The sequence below is a fragment of the Papaver somniferum genome, unplaced genomic scaffold (genome assembly GCF_003573695.1).
Source record: "Papaver somniferum cultivar HN1 unplaced genomic scaffold, ASM357369v1 unplaced-scaffold_131, whole genome shotgun sequence".
Taxonomy (NCBI): Eukaryota; Viridiplantae; Streptophyta; class Magnoliopsida; order Ranunculales; family Papaveraceae; genus Papaver; species Papaver somniferum.
The window spans coordinates 2,566,699-2,587,452 of NW_020622270.1; the positions used below are offsets into that span (position 1 = coordinate 2,566,699).

General features: G+C 36.0%; 1 long non-coding RNA gene across 1 annotated transcript; it reads left to right on the plus strand.

Moving 5' to 3' along the window:
- Positions 1-375: 375 nt before the first annotated feature.
- LOC113332381 lies at positions 376-5,521 on the plus strand. Its single transcript, XR_003351472.1, has 4 exons — positions 376-677; positions 1,347-1,890; positions 4,826-4,919; positions 5,024-5,521. It is a non-coding gene; the product is annotated as an uncharacterized LOC113332381 (long non-coding RNA).
- The last annotated feature ends 15,233 nt before the right edge of the window (positions 5,522-20,754 follow it).

Below are 20,754 nucleotides of genomic sequence, written 5' to 3' on the forward strand. Positions count from 1 at the left end.
AAATTTTGCCTAAAATGATGATCACCTCCGATTTTTTCGTGAAAATCAAAAATGTGATATTCTTGTTTGTACTCGTTGCGTAGCTCTCTTAAAAAGATTTCCAACGATATAAAATTTGTAAAATTCCAAGACGCGGATTTTTAGATATGTTATATCCAAGTTGCTTTGCCAATTATACCCCTGATGCATAACCCGTCATGCGGATGCATAATATGTCATGTAGACATTTTTAATAATTTCATATAATTATGGGTTTCACGGTACCTAAAATTCACTGTGGGCCTGACAATGAGAATATTATTTATTTTGGTTTCCCCCTATTTAATCCTAGCAAAAAAAAGGCTAATTAATCTGCCAGGTGGAACCTGGTGGAACAACAATCATCATCATCTTCTTCCGATCAAACTATGATTTTTCCACTCACTACTAAATAAAAGCTTCATTTCACTTCTCCGATAGACCAGAAGTTTCGCTTCACCTCTACCACGGCATGAAACACACAGCTAGAGTTGATAAAGTTTGGACCGAAGTCACAGGACCTGTGACTGGAAGCTTATGGCCGGCAAAGGTCCTTACTGGAAATGTATGAAAACGGTCCAAAATGTGCAGTACGGGGAGGAATTAAAGACGGAGGAGGAATACCATGTTCCTGATGGCAGATTTCGCCCAAATAATAGGTAATTTGTTTTCTAGATATATTGTTGTTTTAGGGTTTTGGTAGATTTTGAATGAATCGCTTGGTTAAATTTTTAATTTCTCTCTTTAGTTTCACAACTTTGGGTTTATCTTTTAGATTTTTTCCCTAAATCTTTCGGTCAGGATTTATTTCGTAAGATTTTAGGGATTATTTGTTTCTGGCTGCTGTGTATATTTTGTTGTAGTGGGTTTTTACATTTTTTTTTTTTCAAAATGTGATTTGTTTTGGATATAACTAATATCTTAGTTTTCTTTTACTTTGGGTTTGCTCTACATTCTATATTAATCTTGGTTCATGGTTGTTAAATTGATATTTTACTTGCTTTCCTTCCGTTTGATTTTGCTTTTTCAACCATGCAAGTGGCTAAGATAATGAACTTTGCCGAAATTTGGGAAGCTTTGCACAATTGATGGTCTTTATGAAGGCATCAACACTACTTGAACCTATGTTCTGTCATATATTGCTTAATTCAGACATATGAGCTTCTTTACCACCTTATATAATCCCAATTTGCCTATGTTCGGCCAAAGTGTCGGTCAAAAAGATAAAATTCACGATTGAGGTTCTTGTTTCAAATTAATTTAGAGTGATTTCACAATTGATTCTGTCTACTTATGATTGATGCTTGACATTTAATTCTCTCTCTCAGGATAATTCAAAATGTTTGGGTGACAAGAAAAGGAAACTGTTGCATTTAGTGGATAATGGATTTTCAGTCGATGAAGTTTCAGCAGCCATTGACTCATAGGGTGTGCATCCATCTCTATGCAGCAGAAATCTATTTGTGCTTTCTTTATTGGTGAGCATGGGTAGAGCTGAAATGAAAGTCTCGATGGTGATGGTCATTAGGTAGTTCCATTCAGATTGCGCATAATTCAAATTTAATGCAGTCCAGGGAGGTTCACTGTAGGCTGTTTGTATTTAGGGTTGATTGCAAGGACTGGATTTCGATGAAACATTTAGTTGCTGTTGGAATTGAGGTTCTGCCACATCGGAACTCAGCTAATATTGAAGGGGCTCCTCGCTGTGGGCAACTTGGTGAAACTAGAAACGTAGGTGAGGAATGTGAAGGTAGCTTTGAAAAGTCTTACTAACCCCATGATACACGTTGTTTTCAACTCCATAAAGATTTGAGATTTCCTAAAACGCAATTGGCAAAAGTGTACATCAAAAAGATGATGAAGACCACAATGGTAAAGTTTCGAATCCCTTTTTATTCTGTGTAAAGTAAATTCAACATCAAAGCATGTGGTTTATTCCAACAACTCATGTTGTGCATGTTTTGGCATGAAAGGTTAAAGAACTCGATGTGATGCATGTTCTTGCAATTTGTTTTACTCATTACTGCATTCATTTCTTATCTAGATACAAATACCATGGAATGCACATTGTGGTGAGCAGTTGTTTCTTAATTTCTGTTCTGCGCTACCATGTTTGAGTTGTTTTATATCTAGTTAGGCTTAAGGGCCAAAATCCAATGTCATTTAGTTTTGAAGGCATATGAGTTTTCCCTTTGGAATGACAGACGACATCATACAATCTATTATGCACACTTCAGTCTGCGTACTCTGCTTCTAGTATGAGTGTATAGTAGCAATAGGGAAGTTTTAAAGGAACAAGGCACACTGTGGCTAAGTTTTTTGTTTTCTTTAAACTATGCCATTATGGTGACTTGTTTTGGATATAAGGTATAACTTTAGGGGGTTTCCGTTCATGATTATGATCTTTGATATATTTGTGAATGTACTTCGGTTTGTAGTTGCAGTTTATTTTGTTTCTTTAGTTAGAATCCTACTTGTTTTAAGAGTCATGAGCTATGTGTTATCTCACTTTATAAATTATAGACTATCTTGATCAGATATACTATTTGTTAAAAACCTTGCACATGGACAACTCAGCCAAAGAAGTATTCTGAGATTCGATGTGGCTGGACTTGGTGCGTTAGTGCAATATTGATGTTTTTCAGTTTCTGTGAGCTTAAGTCTGTCTATCCTATGTTGATCAACTAGAATTAAAATAGTTATTAGTTTCCTGTAGGTTTCAGTTTCACTTTTGTGTTTCTGCACAAAGTTCTCCAAGGTATCCAGGTTCATATTTTGTGTTTGTGATAGCTTTAATCCGTCTTCCCCCTCTCGAGGAAATCACTTTAGTCTATCGGTTAATCATTTTAGCTTTGAGTGTAAGTGCACCTATATCATGAGCCACATGAAAAACTTAGAACGGTTGGACCTTAGTCAACTGGTTCTTAGTTCGTATGTATGTATTGAATTCTCATTGCATTACATTTAGCTGTAGAGTTTGACAGATTAGAAGTGTATTATTTTACATTTATTTCAAATGAGTTCAGCTGCTGTAGTTGTGACCTTCTTCATTTAGGTGATTATGTTTGTATAGTATTCATGTTCAATATGCTCTCATTATCAACTGGAAAGTTTTAAATCTCTTTTTGTATTGTGTTAAGTAAATTCAACTGGAAAGCATGTGAGTCACTCCAACAACTCATGCTGTGCACAATACGACATTAGTTGCTAAAGAACTTCATATTCCCCATTTTCTTTTAAACTGGTTTATTTATAACAGCATTGATTCCCTTTTAATTGCAAATTAGCGCTGAACTTCACATTGCAATGAACGACTGTTTTCTTAACTTTGTTATGTACTACCAACTTCGAGTTGTTCTTTTATAGTTAATTAGGCTAAAGGGCCAAAATTCAGTGTCATATAGTTTTGAAGGCACATAAAGTTTCGCTTTAGGGGGAATGACCAGATCATGCAATCTTATATGCACATTTTAATGTGCGTACTCAGATCGAAATTTGCACACAGTAGTAATAGGGCAGTTTTTGGTCCCAAGAACCCTGGGTTGCACAAATACTGGTACGGTATCCGATTCCGGTATGTATCGAAGAATCCGATTCGGCATCTCCGAAAATGGCCGATACGGATACGTATGGATACCGCATGCGTAAATATTTGCAAATGCAATCTTATAGGACTCAAGAATGTATTAGAGCACACAAATTCAATCTAACCTCTAAAACACTCATTGTACACCTATATATCACAACATTTCAGTCTCACATTGCTAGCAAACTTGAAATTTCCTCTCTCAACCCTCATTATGAGGGAATAAACTCCTTCATTTTCTTTTTAAGTGTTTCTCCTCTTCACATGTACAAAGCACGTGAAAGCAAGAGAGACCTTAAAAAAAAACTGAAGAATAAACCTTTAGAAAAACTTATAAATTTTTTATAAGCCTTTTGGCAAGTATCCGAAGGTATGGTATCCGATACGGGTATCGGGGAATCCGATTCGTGTACGTACATAATTCTCAAGTATCGGCGCAACCCAACAAGAAATCCTTCTTCATCATGCAACCCTTTGTTTAAAAGAGGAGTAACAGTAATAATAACAGAAGAGACAGATCGAGAGTAAATTGAATTGAAATTTCTTTTTTTCTAGAGTTTCAAGGAGAAATATAGATGCTTTTTTCTCGCTCTTTACTTTAGTCTCCAAAATGAATCCCGTTTACTTTAATCTCCAAAATCATCTCTGTTTCTCCTTCAAACCCTAGAAAAAGATAAATTTCAATTCAGTTTACTCCCGATCTGTTGTTAATATTGTTACTTCTCTTTTAAACAAAGGGTTTCATGATGAAGAAGGGTTTCCTGATGAAGGAGGGATTTAACAATCTACCTCTACTACTGTGTCAACCTTATATGCACATTTTAATATGCTCTGTCATTGCAACAGTTTTTGTATTCACTGATTTATGTGGTTTGGTTTCCCGGGTTTGTGGCTATCTGAACATTTCAGAGTGGATTCTACATTTTATGAAGAAAACAATGTTTCTAATCTTTCTTATCTTTAGGTTTGTACCTTTGGTCAGGGTTAGTTTGGGGAGATTTTAGTGCTTATTTTTTTTTCTTCTAATGTGTTAAGTTTGCTGTTGATGTAGTAGAATTGTTATATTTTTCTTCTAGATGTGATGTGTTTTGGATATAACTTAGGAATTTCGGCTATGGTTTGGATTTTTGCTAGTTTTGTGAATGTACTTCGGTTTGTTAGATGTTGATTCTGGCTACAATATGTTATGCTGGTGCTTGACATTTACATTCTTTCTCACAGGAGAACTCAGAATATCTGTGTGACAAGAAAAGGAAAATGTTGCTTTTAGTGGATAGGGCGCTTCCCAGTGTATATCAGACTAATGTCTTATGAGGTTCACCTGCACATTTTAAATATACACACAAACACTTACGCCATTGCTTTCAGTAACTACAATTTTTTGGTTCTAATTACCTGATTTTTCTTGTTGTTGTGTAGAGATCGAGGGGATGAAAGGGTGGTTTGCTAAATTGTTAAAGAAAATGTCTTGTTCTGAGAAATGGATTTGTTTAGTTCTCAGTTAAGCTGGTTCATGCTGTCGAGGTAGTTTTCAGTCGGTGTTTTTCGGAGGAGAAACAGGTCTTGTGAGACTCAGTTCACAACAAGACTAATGCCATTGGATTTCTTTCAACTGAAATGTTACCCTGTATGGGAAGCGGTGGACTACTGATAAGCTTGATTGTATTTTGAATTTCTTTCCAGATTCATCTTATTAGTAAGTCTGCCGTATGACAACTTTAAATCTTATCAGGAGTTGCCATGTCTCTCTGCTGTGCAGAAAGTAAGTGCAATTTAGTCAGTTTTTCATATTAGAAGATATATCGGTAGTGTGTTCCATTGGCAGCCTATTGATATAAAGTAGCGACGGCTGCTACTTCGAAATGTCATTGATCTGTAACTGAAATGAGCCTTGAGCAGTGATCACCGGTTTATCCATATTAACGATCCACTGTTCCTGAATCCGTGCAATGGTTGTAGAGTATGTGTCCATACTTCGTGTTGGTTAAACGCACTTTCACCACTAGCTGGGAAAGGGCAATGCCGTTCCTTGGGTCAGTAAAAGCTCAGATTTCTGTTCTGTCCCATATTTTATAGCCCAGGAGGACTAGTAGGGTCTCACTGCAACATATTATCGATTGGGCGGGCCTTTATAATTTATCCTCATCTTCCTCTCTGTAGGGGGGGCGGCTGCTCCACAGAATTGATTCCTGTGTTCCCTTTTTTCACATGAATTTTTTTATTTGTCAGGTTGTTGAGAGCCTCGACAATAACTAAGCTCATTCTACGTCTTGAAACCTGTTTCTTCTAATACAAACAGGGTTCTCCAATGCTTTGCCCAAGTTAAGGTTACATTAGATTGAGACTTACACCCATGTGGAGTGCATTTCATGGCACCAAAGGATTACCCATTCCTATGGCTTTCATCAAGCCCCATGATTGAAATGAGAAACATTTGAAATTGTAATTTCCCAAGGCACAGTAGTTTGCCAAATCTGCAATTCTTAGCATCTTACACTTGTACTGCCTGCGGCTCTATCATAACCCAACTCCGAAAATGTTGGCTGGATGTGTTTAATCTATCAGGCAGTTTCCACAAAAGCAAAGAAAGAGCTGGTCGAGCTATCGGTCACATGTTTAATTAATAAATTAAGCCATCATACTCCATAAACTAATTAATAATGGTTAAGCGTGACTTAATCCCACTCTTAATGCATCAACCATTAAGTAAACTCCTATCACTATCGTACGCGTCAGTTTTTCTTTTATCACTGAGAAATATTCTGCAAAAAAAAAGAGATGCGGCCATGCGGGAAACTATTTGAAGATATTAAAATAATTGAGATTGTGAAGATTCCACTAATTAGATTTACAAATGGGATTTTAGGTTGGCAACCAGTCTTCTTCAATGACCAAAAGTAGCAGTAATCGGTAAGCATTCCTCAATGTGAAAGGCCATTGAAGGGATCCAAACTCGTCACAACTCCAATTATTTATTTATTTATTATTGAAAAATTAAAATAAAATAAATAGATAAACCTGTTTCCTGCTTTTCTCACCAGGTTCGATGAATGAATACTATGAATACTATAAATTATTTCGACGATACCAAGGCTTCGGACAAAACTGTCTCCTGCAAGCCCCCCATCACTCCATGACCTACACACAACCCTCGCAATAAATCCACCAACAAGAAGTTAGCAGGCTGTCCACATCCCATACACGACCCGCCTCAGTAATCGATTCTGCTTGATTTAGCATAACGATCCTCATTCCCAACAATAGCTGTAGGGTATGTGTGCGTGCATTGAATTTTTTTTTTTTGCTAGGAAAGGAAAAATAACATTGATTAAAATAGGTTTACAACATTTTGAAGAAAGTAGGGAATACTGAATTCATCCCATTCGCCTGTAACTTTCTCTATACGACTATGCTTAGAGGCTACGTCTGCAATACTATTAAGATTCCTCTTATCGAATGAATATCTTTTAAAAGAAATAGACAATCATCTAAAATAGAACAAGATGACCAGCTAGTCTGTCCTTTGTTATTATTCAGATAAGCCATAACATTCTTGGCATCACTAATTAAGAAAATGTCCTGGTAGTTTTTGGAGAGGATCCATTTAGCTGCCTCCAGAATGGCTAAGCTTTCAGCACCCTCAGGACTAGAAGCAGCACCAGCAACTAGTTTGCATCCCTTGAAAGAACCTGCATGATTCATTCCCACAATGCCAACACCAGAGTTGTTAGTATCCTTGTCAAAAGAAGCATCACAGAAAACAAGTAAGCTGTTTTCAGGTATAATATTAAGAAAATTATCCTCATTAACAACAACAGTTTGAGGATTAGAAATAACAACATTGACCAAAGAGCTAACAGTCTCATCTGCCAAACTAAGAGCAGTATTGGCAGTGAGTTGAGGATTCAGGGGCTTGTTGTCAAAAACTTTAGAGCATCTGTCTTTCCAAATGCACCAAGCTGCAGTGAACACAATATCATATTTATCTAACAGATTCTTAGTGGAGAGGCCATTTAGAAATCCAGTCCTTAATGCTAATGTCACTATTCAAGTCTTGAGCAATAACATGACTGACAGCAGGGAGGTTGGACCAGACATTCCTAGCAAAGTTACAATGAAGAATCATGTGCTCTGGAGTTTCATTGACTCCAGAATTGCAGGATTTGCACATGTTGTCATGGTTGCTGCTATAACTAGAGAGCTTACTGCCTGTGGGAAGAATGTTTTCAACACATTTCCATAAAAAGAGTTGAGTTTTAGGCAAAAGTGGAGTCTTCCAAAGAGCCTTGTGTAATTCTAGATCTGGATTGGGTGTAGAATTATGTGGAAACTCATTTGCTAATAGCTTATACACATATTTAGCTGTTAAAATGCCATTCTTATTAAAAGGCCAAATGAGAGTATCACATCCAGAGACTGGTATTCTCATCCTACAAATCCTTTGGCTGTTTTCACTGGTGAAGAAAGCTTCAACTAAGGCAACATTCCAAGTCTTATCCTCATGATTTATGAGGTCTAAAACTTTATAATTAGGATTAGGAAAACTATAACACAGAGGCAAAGAAGCATTAAGGATCCAATTATCAGAAAAAGCATGAATAGTAGATCCATCCCTTAAATCCCAGAAAGCATGTTGTTTCAGAATATCCAGACCATGACAGATACTTGACCATCCCAGGATTGACTCCATGGTTTTTTATAATGAATGGGATGACAGTTTTTGAAATACTTGCATTTTAAAATCCTAACCCAAAGCTCATTTGGGGAGTGAATTAAAAGCCAGACAGTTTTAGCTAAGAGAGCAAGATTCATTTTTTTTTAAGATTCCTAAAACCTAATCCTCCCTGTAATTTATGAGAACAAACCTTTTCCCATTTCTTAAAGTAATAGCCTCTACGACCATCTTTACCCCACCAAAAATCTCTTTGAGATTTCTCCATTTTATCAACAATGGTGTCAGGAAGAAGAAATGTGTTCATATGATAATTGGAAGTAGACTTTAAATTATGTTGAACAAGGAAAGATCTACCAGATTGGGTTAATTGCTTACCCTTCCAATTAGCAACTTTAGAATCATGATGATTGTTCAAATGAGACATACACTCAGTCCTATTTCTAGTGACAAACAGTGGGATCCCTAGATATTTTTCATTAAGTTCTATTTTCCCAACTTCATTGATCTGATAAGAGACACACAGTGGTATGGAGAACATTCTTGCTAAACAAACAAGCTGACTTTTCAAAATTAATCATCTGGCCAGAAATACTACTAAAATCATTGATTAAAGCCATAGGATTAGTAGTTTCAGAATGTGTAGATTTAGTGAAAAGCAGACAGTCGTCTGCAAAAAGCAGGTGAGATATACTATGAGCTTCATTAGTGACCTTAAAGCCATGGATGAGATTGATGTGCTCAGTATGGATAAGATACCTAGAGAAAGCCTCCATACACAAAATAAACAGATAAGGAGACAAGGGATCACCTTGTCGCAAACCTCTAGTAGGGTTAAAAGAAGGACAAGGTGAACCATTCAGTAAAATATAAATATTGGTTGTACTAATGCACTGCAAAAACAGTTGACACCAATAATCTGAAAACCCAAACTTTTTAAGCACAACAATTAAGAAAGACCATTCAACTCTATCAAAGGCCTTAGACATATCGAGTTTAAGGCCCATGATACCACATCTGTCTTTCTTTTTCTTCATAGAGTGAACCAACTCATGTGAAATCACCACATTATTTTGTATATTTCTACCAGGTACATAAGCAGCCTGATATGGTGATATAAGATTGCTCAAAAATGGTTTCATTCTATTTACCCGAATTTTAGATATAATTTTATAATTTGAATTGCAAAGAGAAATGGGCCTAAAGTCAGCAGGGCTTGTAGGCTTATTTACCTTAGGAATTAGAGAAATGAATGTGTGATTCATTTCTTTCAAAAGATGTTTAGAGTGAAAGAAACTTTGGACAGTCTCTAAGACATCATTTTCAAGCAAATTCAGGTTTTGTTTGTAAAAACCTGGTGGAAACCCATCTGGATCAGGGGCAGTCCATGGTTTCATTTGCTTAATGGTATTCCTAACCTCTTCAAGAGTGACGGGACTCAGCAAATGATCATTGTCCTCATCAGTAATACATTTATCAATACAATTCAGAAAATTATTATTCAAGACAGGGTTAGTTGTAGTAGAAATATTCTTAAAATGGGAAACAAGAAGGTCCTCAAGATTACCTCTATCCTCAGACAACTGTACATTTGCTAATTTAAGAGAGCTGATATGGTTGAAATGTCTCCTTCTATTCACATGAGTGTGGTAGTAAGAGGTATTTCTATCATGATTTTTAATGAAATCAACTCTGGCTTTTTGGGCATAAAAAGATTCTTGATCTTTTTGAGCTAGCTTAAGATTTTGTTCTACTTCCCTTATGGCCTCATTGTTCTGAATTGAGTATGGGTCACTATTCAGATTTTTGAGTTGATCAGTTAAGGAATGAACTTTTTGATCAATATTACCATAATGAGAAATATTCCATTTCTTGAGCTCAAATTTGACATTTCTAAGACAACTGACCATTCTAAAAGCATTGGACCCTCTAACATTAGTTTTATAAGCATCCCTGATCACTTGTTGACAAGAGGGATCTTTAAACCAGCATTTAAAATACCTATATGGCCTTTTTCCTTGGTGTTCATTACAGTTAGTAACCAAGAGGATTGTTAAATGATCAGATCCTATGGCATCAATGTGGAACAACTTTGAATGGTTGTAATGATGCAACCAATGACCATTTACCAAGGCCCTGTCAAGTGTAGCTTGAACATTGTCAGTACCTTCTTGTCTATTAGACCAAGTAAATTGAGCACCAATGTATCCTAAATCACTCAAGTCAGTATTGTCAATTACTTGTTGAATGATAGGATATTCTGAGGTGGTTGGTCTAGTATTAGAGGACCTTTCATGAGCAAACATAGTTATGTTAAGGTCTCCAACTAAGACCCATGGAAGATCAATAGAATTTCCAATGTCATTAATGTGATTCCATTGTTCTATTTTCTCATCATGGTATGTGGAACCATAAAGAAAAGTAGAGAGGAATTGAGGTTTACTAGGATCAGAAGAGATCATGGTATGGATCATTTTATCCGTAGTGTGAAGAATATTAAGAGTGAAACCACTCTTCCATAAAAGGGCAATACCTCCAGAGAGACCCCTAGAAGGACTAATCCAACAGTTAGGGTAGTTGAATCCCTTGAGATATTAACCCATTTTTACAGAGTCATTTTTGGTTTCACTAAGAAAAATGACATCAGGATTTTGGCCTCTAATTTGGTTCCATAAACTGGTCCTAGTATCAGGGTTGCCAAAGCCCTGGCAGTTCCACGACAAAAATTTCATTATGGAGAAAAAAGTGCACAAACCAATGTGGTTACAGAAATTAAAGAGAATAACTCAATCAGAGCAACTATAATTGTAACAATTGCAAATGAAGGACTCTAAGCTACAAACAAAAGAACTGAAAAAGACAATCAAATAGACATTAACCACGCTAAGGCTATTGAAGTAATGCTTAAGGGACAGATCAAAACAATGGGGGATATGCTTGAAATTGGCTAGAAATAAGTAATTAACAGAGAATTTGGTACTTATGAAAGAACTACTACTACTGATATGCAAGTCACAGAAGAAAAAACTAAAATTTAGGGATAAAGGAAAAAAGCTAGGGTTTTGTTTAGGTACCTGATTAAGAGATGCAGAGTTTCCATTGTGATTCCATGCCGCAGCCACAGTGTGTTCAGATTCTGCGCTATCAGATGCCATTGAGTGATTATCATTCATTGAATTAGATTGTTATTCCATCTTGTTTCCAGCAGTGAGATCATTATAATCAATCATTTCTTCAGCTCCATTGATTGCACCATGGTAAATAGGATTGTTATGGATTGATTGGGAATTGAGGTTATGGGTAAGCTTGATGTTGAGATGGGGATTAATTTTGGATCCTTCTTCTCTGATTCGCTTGTTCTTCCTCTGCTCTGCATCTTCGATTTCCAAATCTATACTGTCTTCATTACGAACAATGACTGACGGAGTAGTCGAAGTAGAAGCAATATTTTCACCCACGGATGATTCCGCCCCAGTATCCGTTATATTATCATCCTCACTAGTGATATAGGCAGCCAATTTTTTTTCACCCTCCTCAGTTTGGCTTCAGATTGCATATTCACTTTCTGTCATAGATTCCACCTTCTGTTCCATTGCAAGCTTTTTACATTGCGAATCTATGTGATCAACAACCCAACACTTTTTGCAAATCTCATAAGACTGCATTTCGAAGTGGTAAATAACCCATTGTTTTTGACCAGTTGGAGTTATGTACCAACCACCCCTTCTGAGAGGTTCAGTGAGCTTGACTTCCACATAGACAGTGCTAGTAAAACTGCCTCTCGGATGTCTTCTTCTTCCCTCTGGTGTGACTTTTTTTCCCAATATCCTTACAGATCTTAGAGACCAGCCTGTCATTAAGGATGATATTTCCAAGATTTCTTAGTTTAACGATCCAAGTATGATGCTCAAACTTGTGGTCTTTGATATTTATGACGGGATCAAACTGAACTAGAGAGAGCAGATAACCCATGATGTCCCAGGTTTTTGAACTTACTCCCTTGAAAGCATCCTCTCTCTGAAATCTGAAAAGAAACATATTTGTGCCTTTGGTGATGATTTCATATTTGCGATAGCTTCTCCAACGATCGTTGATCTCCTTTTTAATCTCTTCATGATCCAGTGGTTTGTTGAAGATAATTTTTCCAAGCAGATTGAAAGAGAAATCATCAGTATTTTCAATAGTAGCCACAACAGACGCGACTATTCTTCTGATTGGTCTAATAGTAGAAGGACAAGCATCAGTCGTTTGCATATTGTTGGAATTCATGATTTGGTTGTTGTTAGTAGCAGACATTGTTTCACAGTCTTTTTTACTCGTGATATTGAAGCCTGTAGAATTGTTTAGGGTTTTAGGTTATGCTTATAAGATGGATATTTTATTGGTTTATGGAAATATCTGTATTGATGAGTATCTTTCTGTTTCCATATTTGTTGGGGGTGGAGCAATATATCCGGCTTATTTTCTTTGACTAGAAATTTGAATTTTAAAAGAGAATAAACCTTCCCTCTAAATAAGCTAAAATATCGGCTAAAGTAAGCAACCGAGTCAACTGAGTTAACTGGTATGGAAAGGGTTTTAGATATGATGGAATGGCGTGCAATCATGATGAAGTTTGGAGACTGAAAAGAAAATCCTTGTTGATGATATGTTTGGGATAGGAAAACCAGAATCAAGACGACTTGTTGATTCCACACAAGAAGCGATGATATCACAATAATACCACTGTTATTTGAAGGCAAACACCACTGTGACAAACAACAGAGATCTGAACTAGTATAATGACGACTGATTACCACCACTGGGAGCGACACGGAAAGACATTGGAAACCTGCAAGAACAGGTTAAAACAACATGATATTAGAACAACGAATGATTTGTAAAAGATAAGGAGATGTAAAAACTTAAGACAACAAAACCTTCAAAACCTTCAACACCTTCTACAAGCCTATATGAAGTTGAACTTGACTAGAATGAAATAATGCATTACGAAATTAAAAGAAGGACATTAATCAAAAGAAAATAATCAATTGTAAAAGGATCTGAATAGAGAAATCATTGAAGATTCATGAACAAAAAAAAAAACGTACTTTTCTTAATTAGTCGTCTGACCCTTCGCGTGCATTGAATCTGTTATGAAATTCTTTGATCCCTCCTAACTGGTGTTGGAAGGCCGTAGGCAGGGCTGGGCCTGATAGGCAAGCATGCAAAGCCCCACTTGCAGGCAACAAAATCCCAAGGGCAACGAAAAGCCTTATAATGGCGGGGTTTTTCATTTGAAAAAAAAAATGTGGACTGAATTATTAGTTGCATAAATTCGAAGGGTTTAAAATAACTTATCCAAACACTTTAGCTTTGAGGAGAAACATTTTTTTTTAATCTCTTTCTTTCGTTTTTCACCTCTACTTCCTCTTTCTTTTTCTTCCCGGTTCCCACACAACATATCATCGTATACGCACAACAATAACAACAATCAACTCGATTGATGTCCTGTTGAATGTTTTTATAGAACGTATTGATGTTGTTTTCTTTTCCCTACCCTAAGAATATGCGTAGGGTAAAGACATCAAAACAAATTTTCTAAGTTTTTATTTTAATTATTTATATCAGAAACAATTGATGATCTTTTATCATTTGAATTTGTGCAAATTTGTTTTTCAAGGGGCAAAAAGAAAAGTTCACTTCGGGACAAATTTTTTCCAGGAACGGCCCTGTTGTAGGGTGATACAGGGAATATGCCATTCTATGGGTCAATTCCGTTTCTATTCATTCCATAGCCTATAAGGACTGAGGTTTCATTGCAACATACGATCTATTGGGAAGGTTTATCCTCCATCTGTGGGGGCATCAACTCCAAATTTGTGTTCCTTTTTTTTTTGTCTAAGTTTTTTCAGAACCTTGACAATAATTAAAGCTCGTTGTACATCTACATCTTGAAACCTAACCCCTCATGAATTGCTACATCTTGTAATGCAAACAGGAAACTCAAATGTTTTCTCGAAGATAGGGTTACATATTCGTGGCACCATAAGGTCTAAGGGTAGGTTGATAACCCATGGCAGAAGGTATTCTGCCTAATAAAGAAGATACTTCGGATCTTCCTTGGACAAATCGGAAAATATTGTCGATAAATAGAAGGACACCTTGTTCATTTACATCTAGAAAATATTCTGCCATGGTTAGGAAGTCAAACCAACTCCCATATGAGCTCCCGGCGGTTCATTCATCTGACCATAGACTAGAGCTACTTTTCATTCCGCAAGATTTTGTTCATTGATTACTCCAGACTATTTCATTTCCATGTAAATTCAGATCATTCCCTCACAAGTACGATCACCCACTCGGATACGACTCCATGAGCTTTGGCAATGTTATTGATCAATTCCATGATAAGGACTTTTTTACCCACTCCATCCTCCCGAATATCCCCTCTAGATGGGAGAAGATCCTCTTTAAAAATTAATTTTGCCTCATCTTCTAGAGCTCGAAGAATTCTCAAAGGACCCGTGTATTCGGGTCTAATACGTTGTTGTATATAACCCCACAAATATTTTTCTTTCCAACCACACAATAACTAGTAATCGTGATTATCAATACAGGAGTAAAAATAGGGACAAACAACCATATAAGACCATAGACCTCTTTTAAGGATTCCAACCTGAGAAAAGAATTGATAGCCTGTAATTATGTCGAATCAATTATCATATTAATGATCAATAATTAATGATAATATCCGCCAATTTCAATATTTTAACTAACTGAGGAAGAATGTGCAAATTGATAAAACCCGGAGGATGAATTTTCCATCTCCAACGAAGAGCACTATGATCCCCTATCGGAAAAACACCCAGCTCCCCCTTTGGGACTTCTCTCTCACATAAAGTTCATGTTATAGTAGGATATATATTGTTTTACTAATAAATCTATAGTCAAAATCATTCCAGTCGGAATCCCCTACTTTGCCAAAGTATCAGGATTCTAAATTTCATAGGGCCCTCCTGGGATTCCTTTCCAAAGCTTGTTGAATAATTTTATGGATTCTGTTATTTTACCGCTCAGAATAATTAAGTAACGGGCTAACGAATCCCCTTCTTTTTTCCATTGTACTTCCCATTCAAACTTGACATAACACTCATAATGATCGACTTTTCGGAGATCCCATTGTATTCCGGAAGCTCGTAGAATTGGCCCTAATACATTCAAACCTCGATAAACAAATATTCGATAAATGAATAACCTCGCCAAATGAATAATTTTCTCTGGTCCCGACTTGGGCCAAGGTGATAAATGAATAACCTCGTTTAATGCATTAATGAATAAAAAAAAATTGAATCCTTAAAGGCCCTATAAAAATATAAATGAATAATCACTAAATTTTCATATAAAAAAATATATATAAGAATAAAACAAATTACATAATCAATAAATTTTAAATAAAAATATGTGACTTTTTTTTCACCCAAAACAAAATGCATGCATCCTTAATTGTATGAAATGCTTGCACAATTTCTGAAATATTTTGCTCGTGCTGTATCAAGTAATTTTTTAAAGTGACCATTGCTTGAAAGGTATCTTGAGATGAAAAATTTGGTGCGACGCTACTATCATCTGGTTCAGTGTCATTCTCCCATTCATTACTGACTCAATAATTTCTCCATCTGTTGGATATTCCATAACTGCATCATTCTCATTAGGATAGTTTAAAACATGTTCGACATCCATCAAATTTCTATAGCGTAAATAAAAAATGACACCAGCTAATCCTTGGATATTTGCTTCTAGTTGACCATTTTCTAGTTCTGGAACATCTATATCTTCGAACCAAATCTTACAATGACGGAAATAGTTTGCAATTGTTGTTTCCCTCTAGCTACATTTGTACGTCTTCTCTTATACAATTTAACTTCTTAATTAAGAAAGTATTGTCTAAATGAATAAATATTCATTTATCGATAAATAAATAACCCCGTTAAACGAATATTTTTTCTTGGTCCCAAGGTCATTCATTTATTGAGGTTTGACTGTATATTAATCCAAATTTATTGCCTCCTCTCCACCAACAACGCCTACCCCCTCAACGCATTCAAAAAACAAGGATTTCGCGTAATAAGTTTTTGATATCAGCAACCGCGGCTAAAAATTAATTGTAGAAATCTAAACATTCATTTATCCATCCATGAGGTATATCATCAACTACTCCTATGATACGAAATTAATTATGCATCATTCGCATACCTGTGGCAGCTTCGAATAGTTCATATATTAATTCTGTCCCTTTGAAAATATAGAAGAAAGGAGTCTCCACATCTATATATGTTAGAGCACTGCTCGGTCGAACTCCCAAACATTGTTATCTCAAGCTTGTTTGTCAAGTTTAGTAGCCTAAAGTATAAGTCTTGATTTCTAGTCTACTTATAGCTAAGTCTCGGATTAGGATAGAAAGTGTAGTTGATCACACGACATTCATCGATTGAAGACGAAGAACTATTAAGAGGAGCTTGTGAAACTTCATCAACAAAAGGTATGTGGAGACTTGAACTCATCTATCACTCGAAAGTATATCTACTCTATCTTCTATTTGAGAAAAAAGTCGTATAGCTATATAGACTTCAATTATGCACATTTGATATTTCGAGCTGAGTTTAACTCGCTTACATATTTCTCAAAATATGTGTTACTAATCTTGCGCTTTAACCAAGTTCATATTATATTCTTGATGAAAGTCAAAGATGATCATGTGAAAATCGCCTGGTAACATCTTACATGATTTGTGTGAGACAGTCATTTGATGTAGACTCAGAATGTTTCGTATTGGTCATTCGATCACTTGAAAATTGCTTTGAAGCTGATAGTTTGTGTGAGACAGCTATTGTCGTCTTCCGAGAATGTTTCAATGGTTGAAATGAGAGTTTAGAACAATTGGATATAAGCACAGTATGCGTACTTGCATATGTGTAATCCAAGCCCGGAAACCGTGGTATGCATACCCGTATGCGTACTGATTGGTTTAGTAGAGGTCCGGGGACTAAGTACGCACACCGGTACGCGTATTGGCGTGAGGTTCAAGTTCCGGAACTTTACTGAGTTTGGTGGTATGCGTATTCGTTTGCATACTGGCGAACCCAAATTTAGTCCGACCACTAAGGTATGCGTACCCGTTTGCATACTTGAGTGGGTTATGTTCTAAAATCGGTTTTCTCATAAACTAATACATTTATGTAATAAGGAATGCAATCTTTTGCACACTGTGGCTAAAATGTTCATGACTTTATTCGAGTGAATCAAAATCGGTTTTGCTTCAATTGTGTCTTGTATACTTCTGTGAGAATATAAACAATTGAACAACTATAGAACTAGTTTCATTTGAGTCAGTTAAACTAGCTATGGTAAGGATGAATAAGGTTGATATGAAAGTGTTCACATGGCTAACTTCGGTTAACTATTGTTGAGCCAACAAAGGTGTACACGTTTAGGTACGGTTACTCATATCTAAATGAAGTCACTTTTTATTTGTGTGTAAAAAGCTAAGTTCGATATAACGGTTAAAAGATATTATCTTGAGTCTAATCAGCTTTTCATCTGACGGTGAATATTGAATGCTTTGTTACCAAGGTAACATTGACTGCAAACCCTGATTTGAAGACTATATAAGGGAGGACTCTAACAACTGGGAAACCTAATCCCCACACCTCCTATGTGATACTAGTTGCGACTAGAGTCGATTCTCCTTTAATCTAGGTTTTTCCTAAAACCATTATAGGTTAACGACTTAAAGACTTCATTGGGATTCTGGAGCCATACACAACTATTTTCTCTGTAGTTGCATGTTTTGAGCTTACTCTGTTTTATCTTATTGAGTACTATCTTATCTAATATTTGCTCGAGATTTAATCTTCGATAGGTAAGATAAAAAGTATTCACAAACATCTTCGTCTCATCGTTTGTGATTCCACAATAACTTATTTCGCTTCCATACAATTAAGATTATTGTGAGGTGATTGATATTACTAGGATGTTCATCGGGATTATAAATCCGGTGTATCAATTGTTTCCTGTTCACCTTGATTTATCAAAAGACGGAAAAAAAACTCGTAGGTATTTTTGTGAAAGATAGATTTATCTATTCAATAGACTTTTCTGTGTGAGACATATTTGTTTATCAATTCTTTGACTTTTGGTCGTAGCAAGTCTTAGTTGTGGGTGAGATCAGCTAAGGGAATCAAGTGCGTAGAATCCGGCGTGGTTCAAGCGGCATAAGGAGCGCGACTGTACCTTGAACAGTGTGAGATTGGTTAGGGCTCAACTACATTCCAGTCCGAAGATAACTTGGAGTATAGGCTAGTGTATGTAGAGACTTAATACAGTGTGGTGTTCAAATCTGGACTAGGTCCTGGGGTTTTTCTGCATTTGTAGTTTCCTCGTTAACAAAATTTCTGGTGTCTGTGTTATTTCTTTTCCGCATTATATTTTTTGATATAATTGAAATATCACAGGTTGTGCGTAAGTTCAATAAATTATGAATCCAACCTTTGATTGATGATTAAATTGATTGACACTTGGATATTTGTTTTTGGTACATCGTCCAAGTTATTTCTTATATTCAATCGGGTTCGCAAATTCCCATTTGTTTGATTGCAGATTGAATTGATAAATTGAGATATAACTCTTTGATATACTTTTCTTAAGATTGAGTCTGACTGTCTAGTCGATTCTCTTAAAAGTATATTGAAGTTAGTCCATACAGATTGATAAGAGAAATATTGGGTGTGGTTGTTAGACCCCCACTTTTTCAATTGGTATCAGAGCAGGCAAACACGTTTAAGACCCTATAAGTTTGTGTTTGTAGCGATCTGACTCTATGGACAGAAGTTCTATTTTTAATAAACGCATCACCAGAGACAAAATTTCTGTTTCGATAAAGTCTATTAAAGAGAAAGATTCGTTTATCTCGAATTTAGATGAACAATATGTTTCAACGAAACATGATTGCACTGATAAATGTTTTCCCGATTACCTTTCAAACGAGTTTGACTCTGTTAAAGAAAGGGATGCAGTCGAAGAGAGTAAAATGATTCTAAATCTTGTTATAATCCAGGATGATAAAATCAATCGGTTGAAACAAAAATGGTAAATGATCATGAATCTCAGTTGAAGGTTCTCCATGAAGAAAACACATTAGTCTCTTCTTCACGAACTTTTCTAGAGGCTAAACTCAAAGAGGATGCCTTGGGAATAGAACATCTTTTAAGTAAACTCTCTATTCAAGGATGTTCTGAAGAGTCCACCATATCAATCGCTTCTAACTCAACTGAGACTTCAGTTCCAGAAGCTAAATATCAATCTCTTCCCATTAGAAAATATGTGCTTGTATATTCCTATAATCAAGGAAACTTCACATCGCTTGGAAGGAAGAAATCTCCTAACAACGTTGTTAGGTCTGTTAACTCTTATCACTCAGGTGATTAAAAAATTTGTCTCTTTTGTGATTCAAAAGGACATGTTGAACGAAAAAGCAAATCTAGGTTGAATAACAATTCTATTGTTCAACTTCAACACACATTAGATTTAATTCTTACAGGTGTAACTGACATTCGGATGTCTAAACCAATTGGTTTCAGTACTCACCCTGTGAAGTCTTTCAGGAATGTCAGTTCAATAATTTTCTCATCGAATGTTCGGACAAATTTTAATTCTTATACAATTTGGTCAAGGAGATTTCAGAAAGGTCCCTCTCAACCTTATGAGAAGAATGATGTTCAAGATGTGAAAAAGGTTCCTGCAGATGGAAGCAAAAGTGGAGTTATGAAGGACAACCTTAATGTGATAATTGAAGGTTACAAGGATCTTAGCAACAGGCTGTCAAAATCCTCCACACAAACCTCTTCTGGTAAGGATTCTAACTTAGTCTCATATTTTGATGACAATAAGTTTTATGATGATTTTTCACATCAAAAAGGAATTTATCCTAGAATTGCAAAAAAGAAAAGACTCAGTTGTGAACACGATTGATTTAATTAGCTTAGGGTTCATACTTGTGCCAATTAATCACAAGGGTTGAATGCTTACTCATAAAAAAAATCATGTTGGGTAAGATTTGTTAATAATCAGGTATACTTTCGGCAAAAATGCTTTCTGATTAGTTGAACTATTTTCTTATCGTCCAAAGTTAAACTATTGTCCGCAGACAGCTTTGCCTAAGTATTGGTTGGGTCTCAGGAATGTCTATGATTGTTTTTGTTTTTGAAAAAGTTGTTGCTGCAACTGTGTTTCCTGCTACTCTTGTGCTCTAAATTGTTTCTCAATGGAGATATAAAATTTATTGAGCCAAAACTTTGTGAAAGAAAATCTTCACGTAGTAAACATGAACTGTTTTGCCTTTCCTTGTAAAAAGGTACGTTCGGTTTTGTTTTTCTTTTGGGTTCGGATTATGTTCGTACGGGTACCTAACTTACTTGTCACGAACTGTCTTTAGAAACCC